Below are 23,570 nucleotides of genomic sequence, written 5' to 3'. Positions count from 1 at the left end.
AAACGTGGTGGAAGCCAGAGCTTTCTCCCGAGGAGCAGTGGGTGAGCTCCAGCCACTAGAAATGTGCTCAGCAGCTGAGCACTTAAGCTCTGTGCCACCAGGACTCTGTGAGTCTTCAGCTACGCTCCCCTTTTCCTATCAATGTCACTCCCTTTGTCTCCATGGTTCACAAATTACTGTCTAGGTCTACGTAAGGGACACTAGAAGACCTGAGGGGGAACGGGGAGGGGAGGGGAAGGGAGAGGAAGGGGAAGAGAAAAGAGGAGAGGAGGGAAGGGGAGGAAGTGAGGAGAGAGGAGGAGAGGAGAGAAGGGCATGGGGAGGGGTGGGGAGAGGAGGGGAGAGGAAATAGCATGAAAGGGAGAGACATAGAACCAGAAGGAAGAATGATAATATGCATGAAAAGGTTGGGGTTGTTTTGTCTCTAAGTGAAAAAAAAAAGTGTTTTTTCCAAATGTTTAGAGTTTTTGAACTTTTAAGAATAGAGCAAAGAGAAGGATACTTTTAAACGCCCTGGGAACAACTACAAAGCAGAATGGCTAGGCAACAGCAACAGCGAGGGGAAAGTTCAGGGGCCATCTGTGTGTGACCAGTGCCCTCTGGAAGCTCTGGGAGGAGCAGGAGGAAGATGGCATCCCGAGGGAGTCTATGGTGAGTCTAAAAATGTCACGGAAAGGACCCTGGGGGCCATGGTTCACAACCTAGCTTCACGGACCGTGCAGTTGCTGGCTGAGGTCCACTCTCAGGTGAAAGGCCAGTGAGCAACTGGGGCTTCTCTGTCCTTCGCCTAGCTATTGGAAACAGCCACCAAAGTGGAAGAGGTTTTTGCCTATGAGATCCTCATTTCCACGTCCAGTTCAAATCGAAGTCAGACAGAAAGTTGGTCAGTAGCCATCCAGGAGACAGAGCCAAGAGTGGACGGACCCAAGTGTGATCGTGGAGGGGCGAGCATGGAAAGGTAGCTCTGGGAAGCAACCCCACACCTAGGCGAGGCATCGGTCCCCACCAGTTGACAGAAGGGAAAGAAAGGCCACTTGCTAAGTCCAGAAATGTGTTGACGCGATGAAACAATAGCCAACTGGCTGCACCTCCTCAACTGTCCATCTGTGAGAAATGAGGTCTGAAAGGCCAGCATTAGTCCTGCTGCCAGAGAATTATGTGGGATTACTGAAAAAAATTTTTCACATGTTCCCTTTTCCCTTTGCTGTTTCAATGGAGAACTCATGATCATATTTCAGATCCTCATGTGAGAAGACAGAAGATAACCTCTAACGATAAGAGATGGTGGGTCTAATGATGAATGCGAGAGGTTGCTGAGATCTCATTTTGGGTCTATAGAGCAGGACTAATTGAATCACCTAACTCGGGAGCAGACGGACTCTAGCTACTGTATGATACGAAATAAAATGTGGGGTGAAGATCTTGTCCACCATTGCACAGGAAGCCAGTGGTGCAGATTAAAGTGCAGCCAGGTCTGCTTCTTGGCTTACATTTCTATCATTGCTGTTGTTTTCAGGGGCCATTGAGTCAGTTGCAGCTCATAGCCATCCTCTGTCCAACAGAAGGAAACACTGCCTGGCCTTGGGCCATTCTTACAACTGTCCTTCAGTTTGAGGCCATTGGGTGTTGCTGTGAGGCTGGAAGCTATGTCACTGGTATTTCAAACACCAACAGGGTCACTCAAAGTGAACCAATGTCAATAATTAACAGACTAAGAACAGAGTAAGAAGGAGCAGGCAAGCCACGTCAGAGGAATTCGTCACTGTATACGTGGACAGCAGCGAACCTTGTCAGATAATGAAAGACTCAGGAATAGCAGCAGACCATAGAGCTAAGTCTGAAATTGATCAAAAGATGAGTCTCTCAGGTGTAAAGGCACTCAAAATATGACTGAAGATGGAGAGTCAATCATAATGACATGGATGGATCCTGTGGGAGTATATCCTTTGGGATCTGCATTTGCTAAAAAACATGACTCAACATGAGAAGAAACAGCTGAAAACATCTACTACTAATTGAAACTTACATGAAGTATGAACCTAGGAATATTAGAAATTATACAAAGTGAAATGGAACACATAAAGAGTGATAGTCTAGACATTAGTAAGGAGACATGGACTAGTATTGACCATTTTGAATCAGAAAATCAGATGGTTTACTATGCTGAGAATGAAAGATTCAAGAGGAATGGTCTTGCATTCATTGTCAAAAAGGACATTTCAAGATCTATCTTGAAATAAATGCTGTCTGTGACAGGATAGCTATTCGCATACAAGGAAGTCTAGTCAATACAATTATAATTCAAATTTACACATGAACCACTAAAGTTAGTGATGCAGATATTAGGAATGCTACCAGCATCTTCAGTCTCAAATTGATCAAACATGAAATCAAGATGCATTGACATTTATTGGCGATACGATTGTAAAAATTGTAAGCGAATAGGAAGAAACAGTAGCTGGAAAATATGGTCTTGGTGATAGAAACGACACTGGAGATCGCATGATAGAATTTTTCAAGCCTAATGACTGATTCATAGAAAGTATTTTTCTTCAGTAACCCCAAAGGTGACATACATGGGAACATCTCCCGATGGAATGCATAGAAATCAAATTGACTGAATCTTGGGGAAGAGATGATGGTGAAGCTCAATACAAGTAGCTAAAACCAGGTCAGGGGCTGACTGTGGAACAGGCTATCAATTGCTCGTACGTAAGTTCAGGTTGAAGCTTGAAGAAAATTAAGACAATCCACAAGAGTCAAAATACAACCTTGAGTATATCCCACCTGAATTCTGAGACCATCTCAAGAGCAGATTTGATGTATTAAATTCTAATGACAGATGATCTGATGAACTGTGGGATGACATCAAAAGTATCAGACATAAAAAAGAGTATCAATAAATAAAATCATGTCTTTAACTAGTCCATCAGTACCCATATACTTAGTGAGCATCGGCTCCATGCTTAGTGCTATTTTGAAAATGTAGGGGAAGGCAGGAATACAGTCATATACTTTTTTCTTTTTTAAAATCATAACTCACCACAATCCACATATACATCCATTGTGTCAAGCACATTTGTACATTTGTTACCATCATCATTCTCAAAACATTTGCTTTCTACTTGAGCCCTTGGTATCAGCTCATTTCCCCCTCCCTCCCTCATGAACCCATGGTAATTCATAAATTAGTATTATTTGTTCATGTTTTACACTGTCTGATGTCTCTTTTCACCACTTTTCTGTTGTCCATCCCCCAGGGAGGGGTTATACGTAGATCATTGTGATTGGTTACCCCTTTCTCCCCCACCTTCCTCCTACACTCCTGTTATTGCTACTGTAATTACGGGTTGCTAACAAACCCAGGGACAAGGGAATGAGTGATCAAAAATCAATGGTGAGGAGGGTATAGGACGGCTCATAGAGCTTGATCAAGAGCAATGTCACTGAGAGGAATTATTGAAAACCAAATGAAGGCTGAGCATGATAGTGGGACAAGAGAAAAGTAAAAGGAAATAACAGGAAAGAACTAGGAGGCAAAGGGCATTTATAGAGGACTAAATACAATCATGTACATGTGTAAATATATTCATATATGACTATGGGGAAATAGATCTATGTACTTATATTTATAGGTTTAGTATTAAGGTAGCAGGACATTGGGCCTGTAGTCAAGCACTCCCTTAATGCAAGAACACTTTGTTCTATTAACCTGGCATTCCATAATGCTCACCTTCCTAATATGATTGCTGAAGACAAAGCGGGTGCATAAGCAAATGTGGTGAAGAAAGCTGATGGTGCCTGGCTATCAAAGATATAGCATCTGGGGTCTTATAGGCTTGAAGATAAACAAGGGGACATCTAGCTGAGAAGCAACAAGGCCCAGATGGAAGAAGCACACCAGCCTATGTGATCATGAGTGTCAATAGAATCAGGTATCAGGCATCAAAGAACAAAAAATCATATCATTGTGAATGAGGAGTAGTGCAGAGTGGAGACCCAAAACCATTCTGTAGGCAACTAGACATCCCCTTACAGAAGAGTCACGGGAGGAGACAGACCAGTCAGGGTGCAGTATAGCAATGATGAAACATACAACTTTCCTCTAGTTCTTTAATGCTTCCTCTCCCCCCACTACCATGATCCCAAATCTACCTTACAAGTCTGGCTAGACCGGAGGATGTACACTGGTACAGATAAGATCTGGAAACACAGGGAATCCAGGACAGATATACCCCTCAGGACCAATAATGAGTCTTATACTTTTATAAACCTCACAGGTTGCAAAACTCTGTTCACACGATTGTTGTTGGCTGCAGGTGAGTTACATAGAACTGAGTCACGGTATTTTCCTGGCTGTAATGGTGATAGGACGGATGGTCTGGTCTTTTCTTCCATGGTGCTTCTGGGTGGGTTTGAAACACTAACCACTAAGTTCACATTTGAGTACAAACTATCTGCCTGACCTAAACTAAAACCACAACCAATGGCCTTTGAGTCAATTCTGACACAAAAGGACAGAAAAACCTCAATCCACAAAAAAAGCAGAACATAAGCCCTGGTGATGTAGTGATTATATCTGGGGCTGCTAACTGCCAGGTGAGCAGTTGGAAGCCAGTACCGCAGGAGAAACATGAGGCTTTGTACTCTCATGAAGAGTTACAGTCTTAGAACTCCATCGAGATGGTTCTACACTGCCTGTTAAGGTTGCTATGAGTAAGAATTGACTAGATAGCTGTCAGTCAGAACAAATTTAAATGGCTTAAAGGGGAGAACAAATGATATGCTGTTCAATTTAACTTAATGGTGCCTCTATTAATCACTCTGTCTGATAGCAAAGCCATTCACATTCCTGGTCAGTGGTCAGAGGAGATTCATGGAAGGATTAATCCATGTGGGGACTCTGAAAATGAACTTTAGGCTTTCATCGCCATCCATAGCCTTCTGCAAACTGGATGCTCAGGATTTACGCTATCTCATGACTCAAATAAGGCTCATGTTAGTCCTTAAAGTGATATATTTGTTCTTTAATACTTTAAAGAGGTCTTGAGCATCAGGTTTGCTTAACAGCATGCTTTTCTGACTATGGTTTGAGTTTCTGGCACTTCCTCTTCAATGTATGACCACAACCTTTCCCCCCCAATTATATCCAGGAAAATTTTACTTGTATGTGATATTAATAATTCTGCTTGATAATACCCTTATTCCATCGAGTCACCTTTCTTTGGAAATGTCAAGATAGTTTCCATCCATTATAGCTTTTGATCAAGATATAAAAATATTGAAAATAAGTCATAACAGTTATTAAGCCTACTACACATTTGAAAATTAGAAGTATTTCTAAATACTTTGTGGATTAAAGAGGATATGAGTCACAAAGATGAAATTTTAAAATAAATTTATTATAGACAATTATTACAACACATTCAGTAGGCCATTAATCTGATGAGCAGCAACAATAGGCTTGGTAATGCCTAGTGCCATAACTTCTGGGGTTACCCAATCCCTGCCATGCATCTTCTGCTATGCCTGACCGCACACAATTCTTAGTAAAGTATAAGATACTATGTGATAAGTATATCTGTGAACTGCTTAATTGAAATTTTTCTTAGATTCAATGAATACGATGATGAAAGCAAAAGCATTTAATTGTGTGGGCCATAAGACATTATGGAGAACACTAAAGAGTGAGAATTCAGGACCTATCATTTTGCTAATGTACATAGACCTAAAAGCAGTCATGTGAACAGAACAAGGGAGGATTGCATGATTTAAAGTCATCAGAAGTGTATGTTAGGGCTGTATCCTTTCACCATATTTATTTAATCTGTAAATTGAGAAAGCAACCTGGAAAGCCAGACTATAGGGAGAGGAACAGCACGCTGGGACTGGAGGAAGGCTCATTCACAAGCTGCAATCTACAGGTGACGCAACCTTGGCTGCTGAAGGTCAAGAGGAGTTGCAACACTTACTGATGAAGGTTAAAATAAAAACAGCCTTCAGTATGAATTCTAGCTCAACACAAAAAATAAAGACACTCACAAGGCAGCCAATAAACATCCTGATAAATGGAGAAAAGTTTGAAATGTCAAAAGTTCCATTTGGGTTGGATCCACATTGCAAAAGCCCTCTTTGTCGGGTTATGAAGCAGAGATGTCACTTTGAGGAAGAAGGTGAGCTTGGTCCAAGCGATGGTGGTACTGGTGGTCTCATAGGCATGTGAGATCTGGACAAGAAGTTTTCAGAAAGACTGCAGAAGAACGATGACTTGGTCTCTTTTATGATTTTGGATTTTGTTGTACCTGTTTCTCCTAAGCTTTCAGGGCTCCTTGTGTGATCCCTTGAAAGCATTTCTTATAGCAAAATGAATAGTCTTAAGCCATGTGCATAAAAGTAGGGTGACCAAAAAATAATGATTTCAGATACATCTCAAAAGCTTTAGATGGCTGCTCACAGCTTTCAAGGACCGCATTCACTGCTTACCACAGCAGAACATAGAACATTGTTTGAACTCTATAATCACGATTGGACTTGAGGTCCCCGTGACTATGGTTCTGAATCCCGAGTCTTCCTTTCTTCCATCATAAAGTTTTTGAGGTGTATCTCAAATTATTTTTCAGTCTCCTTTCTTTCATGTATATGATTTAAGGCTATTAATTTTGCTATAAGAAATGCTTTGACATCAAGTGAAAACTTTCATGTGGTTTCTTCATTGTCATTTATTTCAAGATATTGTCTAAATTTAGTTTTAATTTCTTATTTCATTCATTGATTATTTGGAAACACATGATTAATTTCCAGGAAATTTAAGATTTTTCATGTGGATGAGGCAACTGAAAATTCTATGGCTTGATTAGGTACCCCTTAGTTCACAAAGGGAAGTTATTGCTTTTTATCAACACATACCCCCAAATAATATGACACCTCATTTTATTTCTTGGGTGCTGGCTCCATGGGTAGTGATTGTGGATCCAGGTAAAATAAAATCCTTGAGAACTTCAATCTTTTCTTCATTTATTATGATGCTGTCTATTGGCCCAGTTGTAAGAATGTTTATTTTATTTATGTTCAGGTATACGCCATACTGAAGACTTGAGATGTTGATCTTCATCAGTAAGTATCTCAAGTATTTTTCAGTTTCAACAAGCAAAGCTGGCTCATCTACGTGTCTCAGACTGACAGGTCTTCTTCCAACCTTTATGCTGCATCCTTCTCCATCTATTGCAGCTTCTCAGATGATTTGTTCAGCATAAAGACTGAATATATGGTGAAAAGATACAATCCTGACATACGCTTTTTCTTATTTCAAACCACATAGTCTTTCCTTCTGTCTATAAGACTGCTGGTTAGTCTATGTACAGGTTGTATATGAGCACAATTAAGTGTTCTGGAATTCCTGTTCTTCATAATGTTACCTATAATTTGTTATGATATACACAGTCAAATGCTTTCCTAGAGTCAATAAAACACAGGCAAACTTGTTTCTGGTATTCTCTGCTTTTTGCCAAGATCCATCTGCCACCAGCAATATTATCATAAGTCCCACATTCTAACCTGGATTGAGTTTTTGTCACTTTTCTGCCACCGATCCTGAGAGCTGCCAGTGCACTGCCATGGCTCCGCCATCCTTGGATCCATATGACTCTAGTCTGTGATCCTCCTGCATTCTGCACACTGCATGTGGCTTCTTGAGCCTGAAGAGGGATTTATGGAACAGTATTGGACTTGGGGCCTTGGTGTTGGACTGGGCTGGAATGCTTTCTTGATATAAAATTACTTTTTGATATGAAGCTCTTTCTTATGCATATATGAACATCCCTGGATTTGTTTCTCTAGTCAATCTGACCTAACACAGATACAGTGCTGAAGGTGCCCCCTTGCTTTGGCTAAAAAATATGGGAGACAGCTACCCGTCCAAACAAACTGGAAGGGATTCATATTACAAAGGAAGGCGATCTAATACATTTTGAAATAGTAGCTATGAGTCTGCATGTAGCGCAGTTGCTACTCATTATTTGTTTCTGATTTATAAACTTCTCAAAATAAATAAGGAAGGAATCAGAGAAAATACATGTATTAATGAAATAATAGAAGAAAGCAGAAGAGAGATTCTTAAAATAAATTTCATAAAGTCCAAAGGCAGCTTGATACCCTTAGCAGGAGAAGAGGAAGTGAAAGTGCCTACTATGTGTAACCAGTGAAAGTGCCTACTATGCGCAGCCAGTGAAAGTACCCACTGTGTACAGCTAGTGAAAGTGGCTGCTGAGGGACAACGTATTGTTACTGGAGCGCCAGTTAATAGGTTTATTCTAAACAGCCTATGTTTAAACATGCTTCTGTGATAAGTGGGTTAGTGGGTTACTGCAGACAATTTATCTCATATCTGCTCATGTATAAAATTAGCAAATTGTCTGGTAGGATGCTGCGAAAGATATGAAAGTTTAAATATAAGGATCACCGACACAAAATTTAGCAATGGCAGGGAATGCGGAGCAAACTTAGCTAATCTGTCTCCACCAATGTTCTCCTGCTTGCCTCCCTTTATATAACCAGCTAGAGATGCGGCAGACATTCCTGGTAGTATACAAAGTACTCGTTCTCTGTCATCTTCTTAAGGAAACACAATATCCTTTGAGTGAAAATGTACACAGTTCAAATGTTTTGCTGCTCAGATTCTTGTGAATGAGAATTTATCCTGTGACATAGTTCTCATCAATGTATTAAGGGAATCTCTACCAGATATGATAAGGTATTGCTTTCTAATTACAGAGACAAACCCGGTAGGCATATGCTTTAATTTCTCACTCTTAACTCTTCTTAGCTGGCACACAGTTCTGATATTTGGAGACAAAAAAAGAGGCATCCTGAAGAACATACTCTATGGATTCAGGAGGAAAAAAAGGAAGAAAGAAAGAAAGAAAGAAAGAAAGAAAGAAAGAAAGAAAGGATATTTCCTAGAGCACTCTCCTCAGACTGCCAGTCTCCATATATCTTTGTTATGTAGGAAATAAAACAAAACCCACTGACAATGATAATATGTTACCTGTAACCACAGACAATTTTAGTTTATGGGGATGGACGTTGTTATAGATGCTCTTGCTTTTACAGTCTTGGAGTTTCTGAAAACCCAGGGAAAGATTTTTCAGAAACCACGATTGATCTATTCTTCCATTTAAAAAAATCAAGAAAATGAAAGATTTCATAAGAAAGAATGAAAAAACAGAACCAAAGCACAGCTTTTGACTCCATGACAATTATGTTGTTGTTTGCTAGCAAGCTGATTCTGATTCATCATGACTGTACAGGACAGACTAGAACTGCCTCATTGAATTTCTAAGCTACCACCTTTTCCCTCCCATAGATCAAAGTGATCAATGAACAAAGTACCACTCAGGATTAGGAACAAGAAGCTACAACTCAGGACCAAGAACAGAAAGCTCATAGGTAAAATCTCCCTTCCTGAGGGCAGAACAACTTTCTAAGCTCTTAGCGGCTACCTTAGGACAAGTACCTCTTATCTACCTCAGGACAAATTCTTCTCAGCTACCATCAGACAGTATTGCCTTACCTTCAATTCCAAGGTCCTCTTGAACCTGCCATCTTCCATCACATGCTCTCCAATGGACCCCTCCTAGTTCTGCTGCCATTGAATGGCCCGCAGGGAAGTTTCTAGGAGCAGATTGCTGCACCTTTTCTCCCTCAAAGCCATTCATAGGTTCAAATCCTCCCGTTAGCAGCTGAACCCTCTTTATCCTCTTTATCTCTATTTCCCTAAATCTGTCTCATGATTTCTTCTTTCTCTTTTTTCCTTTCATTCAAAATGCCTACCCCCAAATCATATTAAAAATGTAACTAAGTCGGACCTTGCCTTTATCGCCCACACACTATACCTTCATAGCCAAATCACTCCTTTTCTGCAACTAGTTCACGTCCTCCCAATCTCCTTTAAACTGCTTTAATGTATCTCATTACAAGGGTCAGTCAAAAAGGTGTTATACAATTATATATAACTTCATTCAGAAAAATATCAATGTGGGAAGATATTGTCTCTCAACGTGTCCTCCATCTAAGTATATGCACTTCTGAATGTGGGGTTTCCATCTCTCTAATCCTTCTTCAGAGAGCCCTTGTGGTACTGTCAGGTAAGTATCAAATCACTAACTACAAGGTTAACTGGATACAATTGAAATCTTCAGTGATAAACAAGTTCATTGCAAACACATGGGGTGGGGTAAGCTGAGGGTGGCTGGGTTAGTTGGTAATGCAAATCTATCAGCTGCTCTGTAGGAAAACCTGAAGTTATTTTGCTTCCATAAAGGTTTACAGCCTTGGAAACTATGGAGGGTAGGGTTGCGATGAGTTGGAATTAACTCCATGGCAGTGGGAACTCTTCCTGAAGGACTCTGCACTCTTCAAATGATAACATGCCAGGCAGTTTGGGCATCTCCAAAGGATGCCAATGGTGTTATCTTGAAATGTTCTTTGGCTTTGGGAAACAAAGTAAAGTCTTTGGGAGCAACATTGGGCTTTTGGTGGGCACAGTAGGTTTCTTAGTGAAGTTCTCATAGGACAGCCCTTGCCCTTGCTGTCCTATGACATAAGCAAGTGGATTGTCATGATAGAAGCTAATTCCGGACCTTTTTCTCACCAATGCAATTTTCAATTTTTTAAAAGACTTTTCATAATAATCCCTTGTGAGCATCCTTGGAGACAATGTTTCACGATTATCCCTATGAAACTAAAAAACAAAACACTGTCACCACGAAGCTCTAAACTGATCTTCCTGCCTTGAATTTAAATCACCCAGAAGCTCCTCTTGAACCCCACGGTTTTCATTGGATCTTTTCTTTGCAGGAACCCCATGGAGACTAAAACGGGGTGCTTGCTGGACCTGCGACCATCTACTGACCACACAGACATGTTTAGACTCATTCTGCTCAGAGTAAACTCATACATGTGTCAACTAGGACCCGCATAGCAATATGTGTTGACTTCACCTTTTATTCTCTTGCACTCATAGAGTGCCAGTGGGAAGAATATCTAAATCTTGAGAGGTCCTCCAAAGAGGACACAATTTTTTTTAAGGAATTAAAAGAGATTCTATTTCCCTTTACTAGATACACAACACTCAGAGTTGGCAAACACAAAATTAACCTCAGCTTAAAAATTAGAGTGGAAGCCTTTAACATCTCTGTTCATTACTTTTAAATAACACATTTTTTAAAGTTGCTCTTGAATTCAACTTAAAATGTGTTGGACTCTAACTGATCTATAGGATATCACAGGTAAATAGTCAAGGCTTTCTTCTGAGATGTCTCTGGTTGGTCTCCAATCTAACTATTTTGGTTATCATCTGTGTGCATTAAGCATCACCACCACCCAGGGATTCCTAATATCGCACAGCACACCAAATTAAAACATGCACAATGACAGGCAAATAAATCTGCTCTTATTGACTTGTAGAATCCAAGAGAACTTTGTTCAATGAAGGCTGCTAGAAAAGGACCCAATACCAGCCTACCACTATAGTTCAACTTAATCTGCAACGTAAGTAGCCCTGGTGGCCAAGTAGTTAAGTACTCAGCTGCTAACTCAAGGTTGGCAGTTCAAACTCACCAAATGGCCCCATGGGGGAAAGAGCTGGCATTCTGTTTTTGTAAAGATTACCACCAAGAAAACCCTCAGGAAATCGTTCTACTCTGTCACACTGGTCTCTGAGTTGAGGTTAACTAGGCAGCTAACGACCAGAACCTGTCAACTTGTTTTTTTCAGTGCAGCAACAGGAACTTCGTCAACACATTTCCCTGTCAGTCAAAGAAATTCAGGAAACTAATGTGGAAGAACAATATTATAAAGCACTACACACTCCATTAGGTCCTGTTTCCTAAAAATATGGCAGGTGAAGAAACCCTCTCCTATCCCCGAGCTTCCCTAGCTTTGCCCTATTATTTGCTACGTGCTGTATTGTTGTTCTCAGGTGCTGCCTACTCTGCTTAATGCACGGCAACTCTACGGAGAGCAGAATAAACATTCCCTGGTTCTGCGGCATCCTCAAAGTGATTGCTGTGTTTGAGTCTATTGTTGCAGACACTGTGTCCATCTATTTCACTGAAGGTCTTCCGATTTTTCACTGGCCCCAATTACACCAAGCCTCAATCTGTCTTCTCTGATTTTTTGAATGCCACATCACAAGAAGCAAGGTCTACCTTAGTAAATAGTGTTCTTACTTCTAACGCCACAGCCCACATTTTATTTCCTGATGCCCTTTTTATTGTCATCTGTCTTTCATCAGTCTCCCATGGAGAATTCCAGCTACCAGTACTAACAACATTATACACAGTACCACTATTGATGCCAACATGAAATGGAAATACATATTTTTTTTGTTAGAGTGTATAAACTTCCTGGTTTAATGAAGCAGAGCTATACTGAAAGTTTATCTAACTCAGTTTATAATAAGAAAATGCCTTGGTGTGTGTGTTTACATTATAAAGAAAAGCTAAAATTAACACTTTTAAGACCACCTCCAAAATACGAATAAATCTTGTTATAAGCAAAAAAAGAAAATCAGGTAATAGTTGATTAAAACACCAAACCTAATTAAATTTGATCTAATAGTGTTTACTTTTTTAACATCTGGAAAAGTTTGGGCATACACTGCAAACATTTTTAACCTAATTTTAAAATAAATTATGCTTAGTTTCCACAGATGTGTTTAAGTTGAGTCCTTTTAAAGAAATAATTCCCTAGGCTTTTTTTTTTTTTTTTGCATTTAACAGGCAAGAATTTGGACCATAAAGTGCCCATGGAAAGAATATCTAAATATTGACAGGTCCTCCAAAAAGGACACTAATAATTTTTTAAAGCAATTAAAAGAGATTCTCTTACCCGTTTTACTAGATACACAACATACGGATCTGCTCTAAATAAAGATTTCTCACCAGTATTTTCACCCAAAGAGAGAAGAAAAGCAACAAGGCTCACTGCTTCTGACACCGGCGGCGACGCTGACTACACTCTAAGAAAGTGAGAAACCCCGGTGCACTTGGGGGAGTGGCATAGAGGGTGTGATCTCTGAAAGTTCCTTGAACTAAATACGGTGTTTCCTGTAGACCTTCCCGACGCCCCAACACATAACTTCCCCGGTGGCTGCTTGGGTGGGGCCGGGCCGGGGTACAGAGCTGATGGTACCCAAAGCCCATGGCTGTCGGGTTCTAAAGCTTGCTGCTGCCCTCTGCAATTCCATTTTATTTGCAGGAGAGACTCTATCCATGACTGTCTCGTGGGGACCCGACTGGAGGAAAACAAAAAACAAACCGAAAAGGAAATTTGAAGACCAAGAAAACTCAGTTTCACCTTTGTGAAGGTAAAATCCTGTTGTTCCCTTCCTAGAAATCATAAGAATGCTTTGCATTTTCTGTCTGCATTCAGCTTGGCTGACGACTACATCCTCGTCCACCTCTTCCTGATCTCCCTTAACATTCCATTGGCATTTGGGCTGGTGAGCTCTCTCTGCATCCAGGGCCTACAGCTTCCTATTGGATGAGTTCCCTCCTAGATTTATGTTTTATTTTCTCAGTCATCGGCTAATAGAGACTTCTTGAAGATGCAGGAGATGATGAGTTTGTTAGGTTCCTGAGAAAATAAGCCTGATTAATCTTTTATCCTTGGGCTCTTGTTTTGGTTTGTTTTAGCATGGATTTCATGTATTAGAAGAATTATTACTTGAACTAAATTATAGCTAAAAACATAAGTTTGTAAATCACAGAAATGGCTCCTTATTTTATTTTGGTTTATTTTCTTCCTGTTCTCTCTTCTGATTTCATAACACCTTCTGGAACCAGCCAAGCACCTGCCTCCTGTTGCAACCTCAGGTGTGGGTGTGAGTTGTGGGAAGGATCAGGGTCAGCGAAACAGATTTTTAAATTTGAAAACACTTAAAGTGTGATGAAGGTTTACACGCATGGTTGGGGAAAAGTTTGTGACCAAAACACGTAACCTCTCTCTAAATTCTCATCTCATAGAATAACTCCATCCAAATACCTATAACTCAGAACATCCCGCAGGTGCAAGCCAGATGCACACTCACTGCTATCGGGTCACACAGGTTAGCTACAGTAAACACTGAGAATCGCGGTCGCTCCCCTTTCCTTCTCCTCTTTAAAAAGAATCTCTTTACTTTGTTGTTGTTGAGATTCACATTGATGTTTTCCATGTGCAATTTTAGTGATACTGATTATGTTCTTTTAGCTGTGTAACCATTTTCTCCCTCCTAGCGAAGCTATCCTTCCTTCGTTCATTTAAGCCCACTGCCTCACAAAGTTCTGATATAATCTCTTCCGTTACTGTGTCAATTTGATCTCATAGAGATAGTTCTTAAAAGAGCGGAGTGCTCAGCACAGACATTTCTATACAAGTTCGCTGAGCTCGGCCTGTTCTTTGCTTCACAACTAGCTCTGCGAATGAGTCTCCTAAATAATCAGGCTTGAGAACCAGATTGAGGGTTGATCTCTTTGCTTCAGAGGAACTAGGTACAATGACATCTGAAAGAACCACCTCGCTCTTGCTGCTGCACCTGTAATGACAGCAGGAGGAAAAAACACAGGAACTCAGGGCCCTCGACAGTCTTATTGTACACAACGCGTGGTCTGTCCAACCCACAGGTTCTCACCACAACCTTGATTGAGGGAAACATCCTGAGAAGACAACTGATTTTGAGTTTCAGAAGAGGCGATAGAACATCATCATCATCTGTAAATTGCTTGTGGATGAATAGAAGCATGTGCTACTAAAATTTTCAAAGCTACTTAAAAAAAAAACCCAAAAAACCCAGGTACATTCCAGAACCCAAGTAAACATTTCCACATGAGAGGGCTGCTCTTTCAACTATATATCTTCCCTACTTTTTACGTCATCAAAGATTTCTTTAAAAGTGCAAGTTCACTTCAAAGTCACAGTGAAACCAAAAACTCTTCCAGCTGCAGTGACTGGTGTTCAGGGCTGATAGGAGGTTTAGACAAGACTGTGATTTAGTGAGGGGCCCATTTTAGAGCTTGCTTCCTTCTCTCCTCCTTAACTCCTCTTATTTCTGGGATGCCCACTTAGCACTTGGATTCAATGAGTGCATGTTAGCATCACTGAAGAAGTAACTTTATTACAATAGCAGTGCTTTGGCCCCACCCCCAGAAATTCTCATTTAATGACTCTTGAATGGGGTTCTCTTTACCATCAAACCAGTGCTGACTTATAGCCACCCCACAGGACGGGGAGTCCTGCCCCTGTGAGTTTCTGTGGCTGTGACTCTATGGGGGTGGAAACCCCACCTTTCTCCCATGGAGCGGCTGACTTGCCAACTTGGCCGCTCGCAGCCCAACATGCGATCACGACACGACCTACATTTAAGGTTCAGGCACTTTAGTCTTAAATAGCACCCCTCTTCTGCTGCTGTGCAGCCATCTTTTAGAACTACTGAATGAAGTATTTCTTGAGCTAGAGCACATGCTATATGCAAGTCCCTGGATGGGGAACTGAAAGAGTTAAAAACCCTTAAAGCAGGAAGATGTGTTTTCAAATTATAATCATCATAGACTGTATATACATATATATATATATATATATATATATATATATATATATATATATATATATATATATATATATATATATATCATAGGCTGTAAGTGCCACCTGAGAATTGCAGACAATTAACAGCCTATGCTGGAGAGAGTAAAGATAATTCTGGATAAAACAAAGAAAATTGGATTTGAATTTCGTTTTGGAGGACTTTTCATAGACGTGGCTGATAAAAAACATTTGGGGCAGAAGAAAGAAAAATAATAATCAAGTCAAGAAAACAAATCGTTTGAGAGTTATCCATACCGATGGGGCTGCAGGTAGAGCGTGGCTGTTATATGTAAGAAGGAGGGTTGGTAAGGTAGTCTCGTGCCAGATTAGGAATACCTTGACAAAATTCAGAATGTTTTTCCTTTCTTCCTTCCTTCCTTCCTTCCTTCCTTCCTTCCTTCCTTCCTTCCTTCCTTCCTTCCTTTCTCCCTCCCTCTTCCCTGCCTTCCAGCCTTCCTGCCTTCCTTTCTATCACTTTTTATTGTGAATTTGGTAAGGATTTACATTTCAGATAATCAATTTTGTATCCAACTTAACCTACCTATCAAACCTCCCAATAGCTTGCTCTACCTCACCCTTTCATTTCTCTTGTCTCTGTTGTAGAAGCTATCTTAGCCTTCACTGAAAGCTATAGCAAGAAGCTTGGTGACATAGTGGTTATGCTTTGGGCTGCTAATCCTAAAGTCAGCAGTTCAAAACCACTAGCAGCTATGCAGGGGGAAAAATGGGGCTTCTTGTGGGTCTGGTAGTGAAGTTGTTTTATTTTTTAAAGTTAACACCTGTCTACACTGTAGCCTATTGCCTTATTAACAGCCCTCTGTCTCCCTACCAATGACCATGGATGTTTGTTTCTTTTAGTATGAAAATATTTTTCCTTTTATAATAGTGGTTTCATACAGTATCTGTCCTTTTGTGATCAGCTAACTTCACTTGACATAGGTTCTCCAAATCCATCCATTCCATAAGGTGTTGAATTCTGGTTCTGGCACAGAATTTTGAAAGTACCGTAGACTGCCAGAAGAACAAACAAGCCTGCCTTGGAAGAAGTACAGCCAGAATGCTTCTGAAAGGCAAGGATGGACAGGATGGACTTTGGATATGTTCTCAGGAGAGACCAGTCCCTGGAGAAGGCCATGGTGCTTAGTAAAGTTGTGAACCACTACAAAAGAGAAAGGCCCTTGATGAGATGGATTGACACGGTGTCTACAACAAGAGGCTCAGACCTAGAAACACTGTGAAAATGGTGGTTGTACACAGGGTCGCGATGAGTCAGAACTGACTCAAAGACACCTAACAACAACAACATGACAGGAAAACAGAAACCAAACTCACTGAAACTGAATCAATTTTGGCTCATAAGCACCCGATAGGACAGACTAGAACAGTCTCTGTGAGCCTGAGGTTGTACCTCTGTATTGCAGTGGTTCTCAACCTTCCTAATGCTGCGACCCTTTCATACAGTTCCTCATGTTGTGGTGACCCCCCAACCATAACATTATTTACATTGCTACTTTATCACTATCATTTTGCTACTGTTATGAATCGGGCAGCCCCTGTGAAAGGGTCATTTGACCCCCCCAAAGGGGTAGTGACCCACAGGTTGAAAACCCCTGCTTTATTAGGATTAGAAAACCGTATCCTTTTTCCTATAACAGCAAAGATTAATATAAAATAAAAAGCAATAAGTTTAGGAAATTAAAGGGTGAGTTCATAATAACCAAGATTCAATGAATGAGATTACTTTTAATAATTATTATCAATTAATTAGTTAATATTAAAACTTAATGAGAATAAAATATTGGAAAGGGAAACCCTAAAAAGATAGCAGAAGTAAGTATTCTGGAGTCACGGGGACTGACTTTTCAGATGTAAGGGAATATTGTGTGCCCAGTATGTTAAATAATTATGCTACCTTTAAAAAAGAGAGAAATGCACATTATTGGGAAATTTGAGATAAAGAGAAGGTTCAAAATATCTTCAGGTGGAAGCACCTGTTCCTTAGAAAGAATTAGTAATAATTACCTCGTGATTGTGGCAGAATAATTTAGAAAAAGATATCAATAATGGTTGTACAGCACGAAGAGCACAATCAAAGGCCCTGAATTATACATGTAGAAATTGCTGAAATGGACAGTGTCTTGTGTATATTTTTGCTACAATTATAAAAATAATTACATGAATCACAATGAGTATAAGAAAGAAGAAAATGTTGTAGAATTGATAGTGTTGGTAATGGTACAACTCTTCTTGATATGACTGAACTATTGAATTGAATTACATGTGGATGAAGTGCCAATAAAACTGTTTTAAAAAAAGACGAAAAAAATAAATAAAGAAAAGATTTAAAAAAAAATAGTCTGTCTTCTCCCATGAAGCCTCGAAATGCTACAGAGCAGTTTTACACTGTCCTGGGAGATCACTGTGAGTCAAAATTGACTCGATGGCAATGGATTTGGGTTTTGGTTTTGATTCACATATTCAACTTTTTCCCCTCATATGATCCCCTGCCACTCGTTATATAGATTTTCAACTTAAATGTAACTTTCTCATGGGAAAAGATTTTTGGTCAAGGCATTATGTAATTTTCTTTTATGGCATTTATTTACTAATGAAAGCTAGTAGTGTAGCCAATGTTTCTTTCTGCGTGGGGACACTTTAAGCTCTATCAGTAAAAGACTACCTTTTCCCCCCCTTCTTGTATCTAATAAATACTGGGTAGATATTGGCTGAATGAATAAATGAATGAACTAGAAAAAATGCCTAGTGGTTTTTAAAAGATAGCATTGGAAGCCAAATGACTGTAGAGACAGACATGCCCTAACATTCTTCCAGAAAAAGAAGTACGCAGCCTCGAAATTTATACCCAAACTACGGTCATATTTATGAGTAGAGTCAAATTACGTCAATAGGTGTTCGCCCAGTGTTAGAGTCTAAAGTAAGTGAAACACAGGTCTGGACATGCTGGAACCAGAGACTCGGTTTAGAAAAGAGATGACGGAAATTCCCGGACGACGACGGCGACGATGATGAAGAAAACAAGCGCTAAAAGAGCAAGCAGTTCCGCATCAGCCCCAGAGCATAAACAAACCCTACTGCCACAGAGGGACAGGACAGATGGCGGCAGGAGAAATCACTCAGGAAAACAAGCCGGAAGGATTGCTTGGAGGGTTAGTTCAAATTCAGAAGCGCTTGATAGCTCTTTTAGAGAGCGAGGAATCGATTACCGGTGATGCGCCCTGTACAGATAATACGAAACCAAAGAGGTCGATACGAACTGCAGAAACTTGTAGAAAAAGATTAGGTGATAATAGTGTATGGCTTGTGACCACAGCACACCGTGGCTTGTGTTGGAATTGCATTTACATAATCATATGGAAGTAGAGACTGGTGTGGATTTAACTAAAAGCAATCTGTTTCTATAAACAGAGTAGGGAGAGGGCACATTTGAGTGGTTAAAGCAAGAGAGGAAGGTGGGACAGAGGAGGTACATTCTCATCTTCCAGAACACCGAGGCAATAAATAATGTCTGCACTTGAAAAATCAATAAAAAGACAATAGAAGCATGATGTTAAATAATAGGGAAGGGCATGCTGAAAAAGCACAGAAAGAATTGCAAGTGGCTCATTCTAGTGAATAAAAATGAGGGGCAGAGAAGGGTGGAAATTGCTAGGCTTGGTTATAAAATGTGTAATGCAATCTGACTTTTGTTGTTTTTTTCTCTGAGAAACAGTGCGGTGTGGTCGTTGCTAGCCTGCAATACTTTCTGGGTTTGGATTCAATTCCAACACTCGTCACCCAGGTAAACTGGGTAAAAAGCTTAATCTTTGTGTCCCTTGCATTCTGCTTCCAAGCAGTAATAGCAACAGCAACTACCTCAGAGGACGTTGAAAGGTTTGACCCAACGCATTAGCAGACTTAGATCAGTGTCCACTGCTTAATAATTGAGCTCTTTTTTACCTTTTGCTGCTTAATGTTGGATAACTATTTGCTATTAGTGTTACCATTTTTAAGCTATGTTCTATTTAAGAAAAACCAAGAAGAGAAAAATTATGTTTTGAACTCTACTCTGGAAATATATTTTAGTTTTTAGAAAGTTGTATTGCCATCGATTTTATGCAAACTACCATTGAAGAGTTCCATCATATTAAGAACAGGTGTGCAACAATAAGCACATTCCATTTCAGAACATTGTCTTCTTCCCCTGCTCACTGTGGTTAGTCCCCCAGTGCCCCCCAACTGCCTCTGCCATGCCCCAAGGTACTGTCCTTAAAGATTTACCTATCCTGCATGTCATACACATAAAATAATACAATACAAAACAAAACAATCACAACCCAATAACAAAATAAAAGAGAAAGCAGAAAATATTAAACCTGAAGCAACTTTAAAATGAGCCCAAAGGGAGATCAAGTAATAAGGTGTTACATTTTAACCTCACTCCATCTGCCATAATTGATTTATTTGGCAATGCTTTCTGTCTGGTAGCAGGCTGCCCACATCCCTGGCTATGGTCAGAGGGGATTCACCAGGGACTTAGTCCATGTGGGGACTCTGCAAAGAGATCGGGACTTTCACCGGCATCCAGAGGTTCTGAAAACATGGTGTTCAGAGTTGCAGCTCTGAGACCTTTCCCTCCTCCAGATTTTGATTTTGTTACTTCCAATCCTTGGATCACACACGTGTACGTGCATGTGCTTCTTCCATGTGGACTTAGTTGACATCTCGCTTGGGTGGTTACTTACTTGAAGACAAGCCTTTAAGACCCCAGACACGATTCTGAAAGTCTTTTTACAAATTGGCATAAAGTGACAGTATTTTAATTTTCTCACTTATTTGTCTTCAACCTTCCAATTCATGTAACAGTTAAAAGCTGCCCATTTCCTGCCCTCTGGATGGGTGAACCTAGGAAACACTTTGAGGCCTGGGGCTTCAGATTCTTCACCCAGATCCCTGAATGTGTGCCTGAGGCCTGAGCTACAGCAATCACATCAGCCCTCTGTTGGATGGAGACAACTGCTGCGGTCCAGAATGTTCAAGCATGCGTTTGGGTGTGTGCTTTTCAAAGCAACAAGCCATAAATCACCCTAGATCACTGAGGTAATCGCGAAAAGACTTGCTGTTCTGCCAGCGACCCAGGCAAAGCTCCCTGCCTGTTTAAAAGTGAACGAAAGAAGCACACTGGCACATTCTAAGAGTCGTGTCTGCTAGCTTTTCCCACACAAAAGGGGGTCTGCTATAGTGCCCCTTTCCAACCCTGGGTGCATTCTCAGCAAATCTTGTGATCCCAAGGTATCCAGACGCTGGAAAAGCTAGAAGCTGCTCTTTTTCACTCTCCTCTGTTGTACTCAGCTATAACTCAGCCTCAAGTTGGCACCCGGAGGAGCCTGGAAAACATGATGACCTATCATCTCCCTTCGACCACAGTGACCGCTCGGTGGCAGAATGCTCCAGGTCACCATCATGCGAATAGAGTCCGTTCACTGCAGAATGCAAGGAATGAGAGTACGACCATGGCACGGACAGACACGGCTTTGATTCTGTGACCTTGATGTGGTGCTTTCAGCTCCTCGGGATTTTGTGTTTTCCATTGGAAAATCTAAGGCAGATTAGGTCAAAGCCTGAGAAAAGGGTGGGGCTTGAACCAGGCAACACAGGAGCACCCCTGGCTACTGAGCATGGTGTCGCTCTTTCTGTTGTGATTTGCCACTCCCACACACGACAGTCTCACCTCTAGTCACGTAGTCTTCAGGTGAAGATGAAAAACACCACCCAGAAAACCCACCGACAAAATACTGCCATTCTTGCACAATCCGGTTCCTTTCTAAAGTTTGAGCATCGGCTTCTTACCTTACCGAGAAGTGAAAAGTGCAAACCCATTGCAAACAATCCCGTGCCTGCCCGCACACAGTCAGGTGGCGCATCAAAGGGCTACTGCAAGTTCACATGCAAAGTCAAAGACTTACCCTGCTGTAGACTGGTGATAGATACTAAAGACTTGCAGGGAAAGAAGCGGCTTCTGAATAAATCATTGCAATAGAAAGCCAACTGCTCTCCTTCCTTCCCCCTCCCCTGCCCACACCCATCCAAAGGCCAGTCTCTACCAAGCTGTTTGGCATCTCTGCTCAAGACAGCTTAAGGTCCAGGACTGTATTGAGAACAGCTAACGCACTGGCAATCTGATTCCTTTTTCTTGAGCCCAGACTTCAGTAGGCGTACAATGTGGCATTTTGCTTGTGATTTCAACCACTCCTCTTGCAATTCAGCACGAGAAAAATAAGCTCCTGTGCCAGCAGCCAGTCTCCATGTCCCCAGCCTCCCTCACATGGAGAGACCGTTTGGTCCCTGGGCCATGTCCTCATCCCAGGACCTTGGGAGAAGGCCACAAATTGCTTGGAGAACCATGCAGGAGGGTTAGTCTGCCTTGCTCTCTTTTCTTCCGGCCAAGTGAAACAGATGGGCCTCTAGCCATGCAGAAAGCACACAGGGAATCTTTGAGGATGGACAAGCCATTTTACTTTGATTCCACTATTGGAGATGGATATTCCTATTATCATGGTATTTGTACAGTTTCTTGCTGTGGGGAGGGCGGAACATCAAAAACACTATGGACACCCATTTCCTTCATTCTGTGCTTTTCACTGGCTCTCTGGTCTGGTTTTCCTCATCCATCCTCCACTTAACCACGGAGTGACATGAAACGCCCATCTGAACGTGAATTGACACGCAAGCATTCCATGTCTTCTGGAAATGTTCAGCACAAAATCCACATAAGACTTCTCGCCAGGACTCCCAATGGCTTCTCTTGCTTCTTCTTCGCGTCTCCTGAGTCAGCCGCCATAGCCCGTTCCCTCTGTTATGGACCACATTGTGTTCTGCGAGAAATGTGCTGGGATCCTAATGTCGTGAATTAAGCATGTATTATTTGTGAACTACCATTTGACCATGGGCCTTTCTTTTTTATGTGAATGTGGCTACTTTAGGGTGTTTCCGAGGCCAAGCCCCTCTGAGCCAGAAGCAGCATAGAAATGGAGAGAAGCAAACACAAATACGGTAGAGTGTAGCGGGGGAGAGAACCATGTAAGGACTGTAAGGAACCAAGGAATTCTGGGGTTTTAGATGCTCGAGACAAGGATGTTTTGCCAGAGTTGTTAATGAGAACGTTCTCTTAGAGTTGGGACCCTGATTGGAACGTTTTGCCTTCTCAACTTCCTTACGAGTGAGGATGAAAAGATTTTATGCCACATACTTGCCCGTGTTATAAGGAGAGACTGGTCCATGGGAAAGAACATTGTGCTTCATAAGAGTCTGCAAAAATAAATAAATATAAAATACAATATCATCAAGACCTTGACACAGTAGCTGCAACCATGGGCTCAAAAAATCACCCTGGTGAGGATGGTCCAGGACTAGGGAGCAATTTGCTCTTAAACACATAGCATCTCTCGGAGTCCAGCTGACTGGATGGCCCCTAACAACAACAACCAGACCAAAAGGAAATAAATGTCTGTCCCTTATCGTCACTCACTCATGGTGTTGATGTGACAGCAGCAATATCAAATGAGTTCATCTTCTCGTAACTTTGACCTGTTGAGCTCGCATCTCTGGTTTCAGATTCTTTCCCCCTTTTGCGTCTCAGCAGAAATACCACCTCCTGGAGGAAGGTTTTTAGGCTCTGCAAACCCTGAGTAGCGATTCCCTCCTCATCGATCCCCTGGTTCCTAACCTCCACCAGGATGCATTGCTTGTTTGTCCCTCAGGTCGGATGTGAGTGCTTTGTCACCGACAGTAGCTTTCAACTAGGTGTCCCTTTGTCCTGCCCTTTGTGAATACCATGCTCTTACCAAATGAGTACACTCAGTGGCTTTGGGGAAAAGCATTGTGTAAGCCACGCATTTTCCTTTACAAGCACTCCTGTAGGAGCTGCGAATACTCGTTGTTCTGGGGCC

Source organism: Tenrec ecaudatus, chromosome 8 (assembly GCF_050624435.1).
Source record: "Tenrec ecaudatus isolate mTenEca1 chromosome 8, mTenEca1.hap1, whole genome shotgun sequence".
Classification (NCBI taxonomy): Eukaryota; Metazoa; Chordata; class Mammalia; order Afrosoricida; family Tenrecidae; genus Tenrec; species Tenrec ecaudatus.
Note: the sequence above shows the minus strand (reverse complement) of the source record.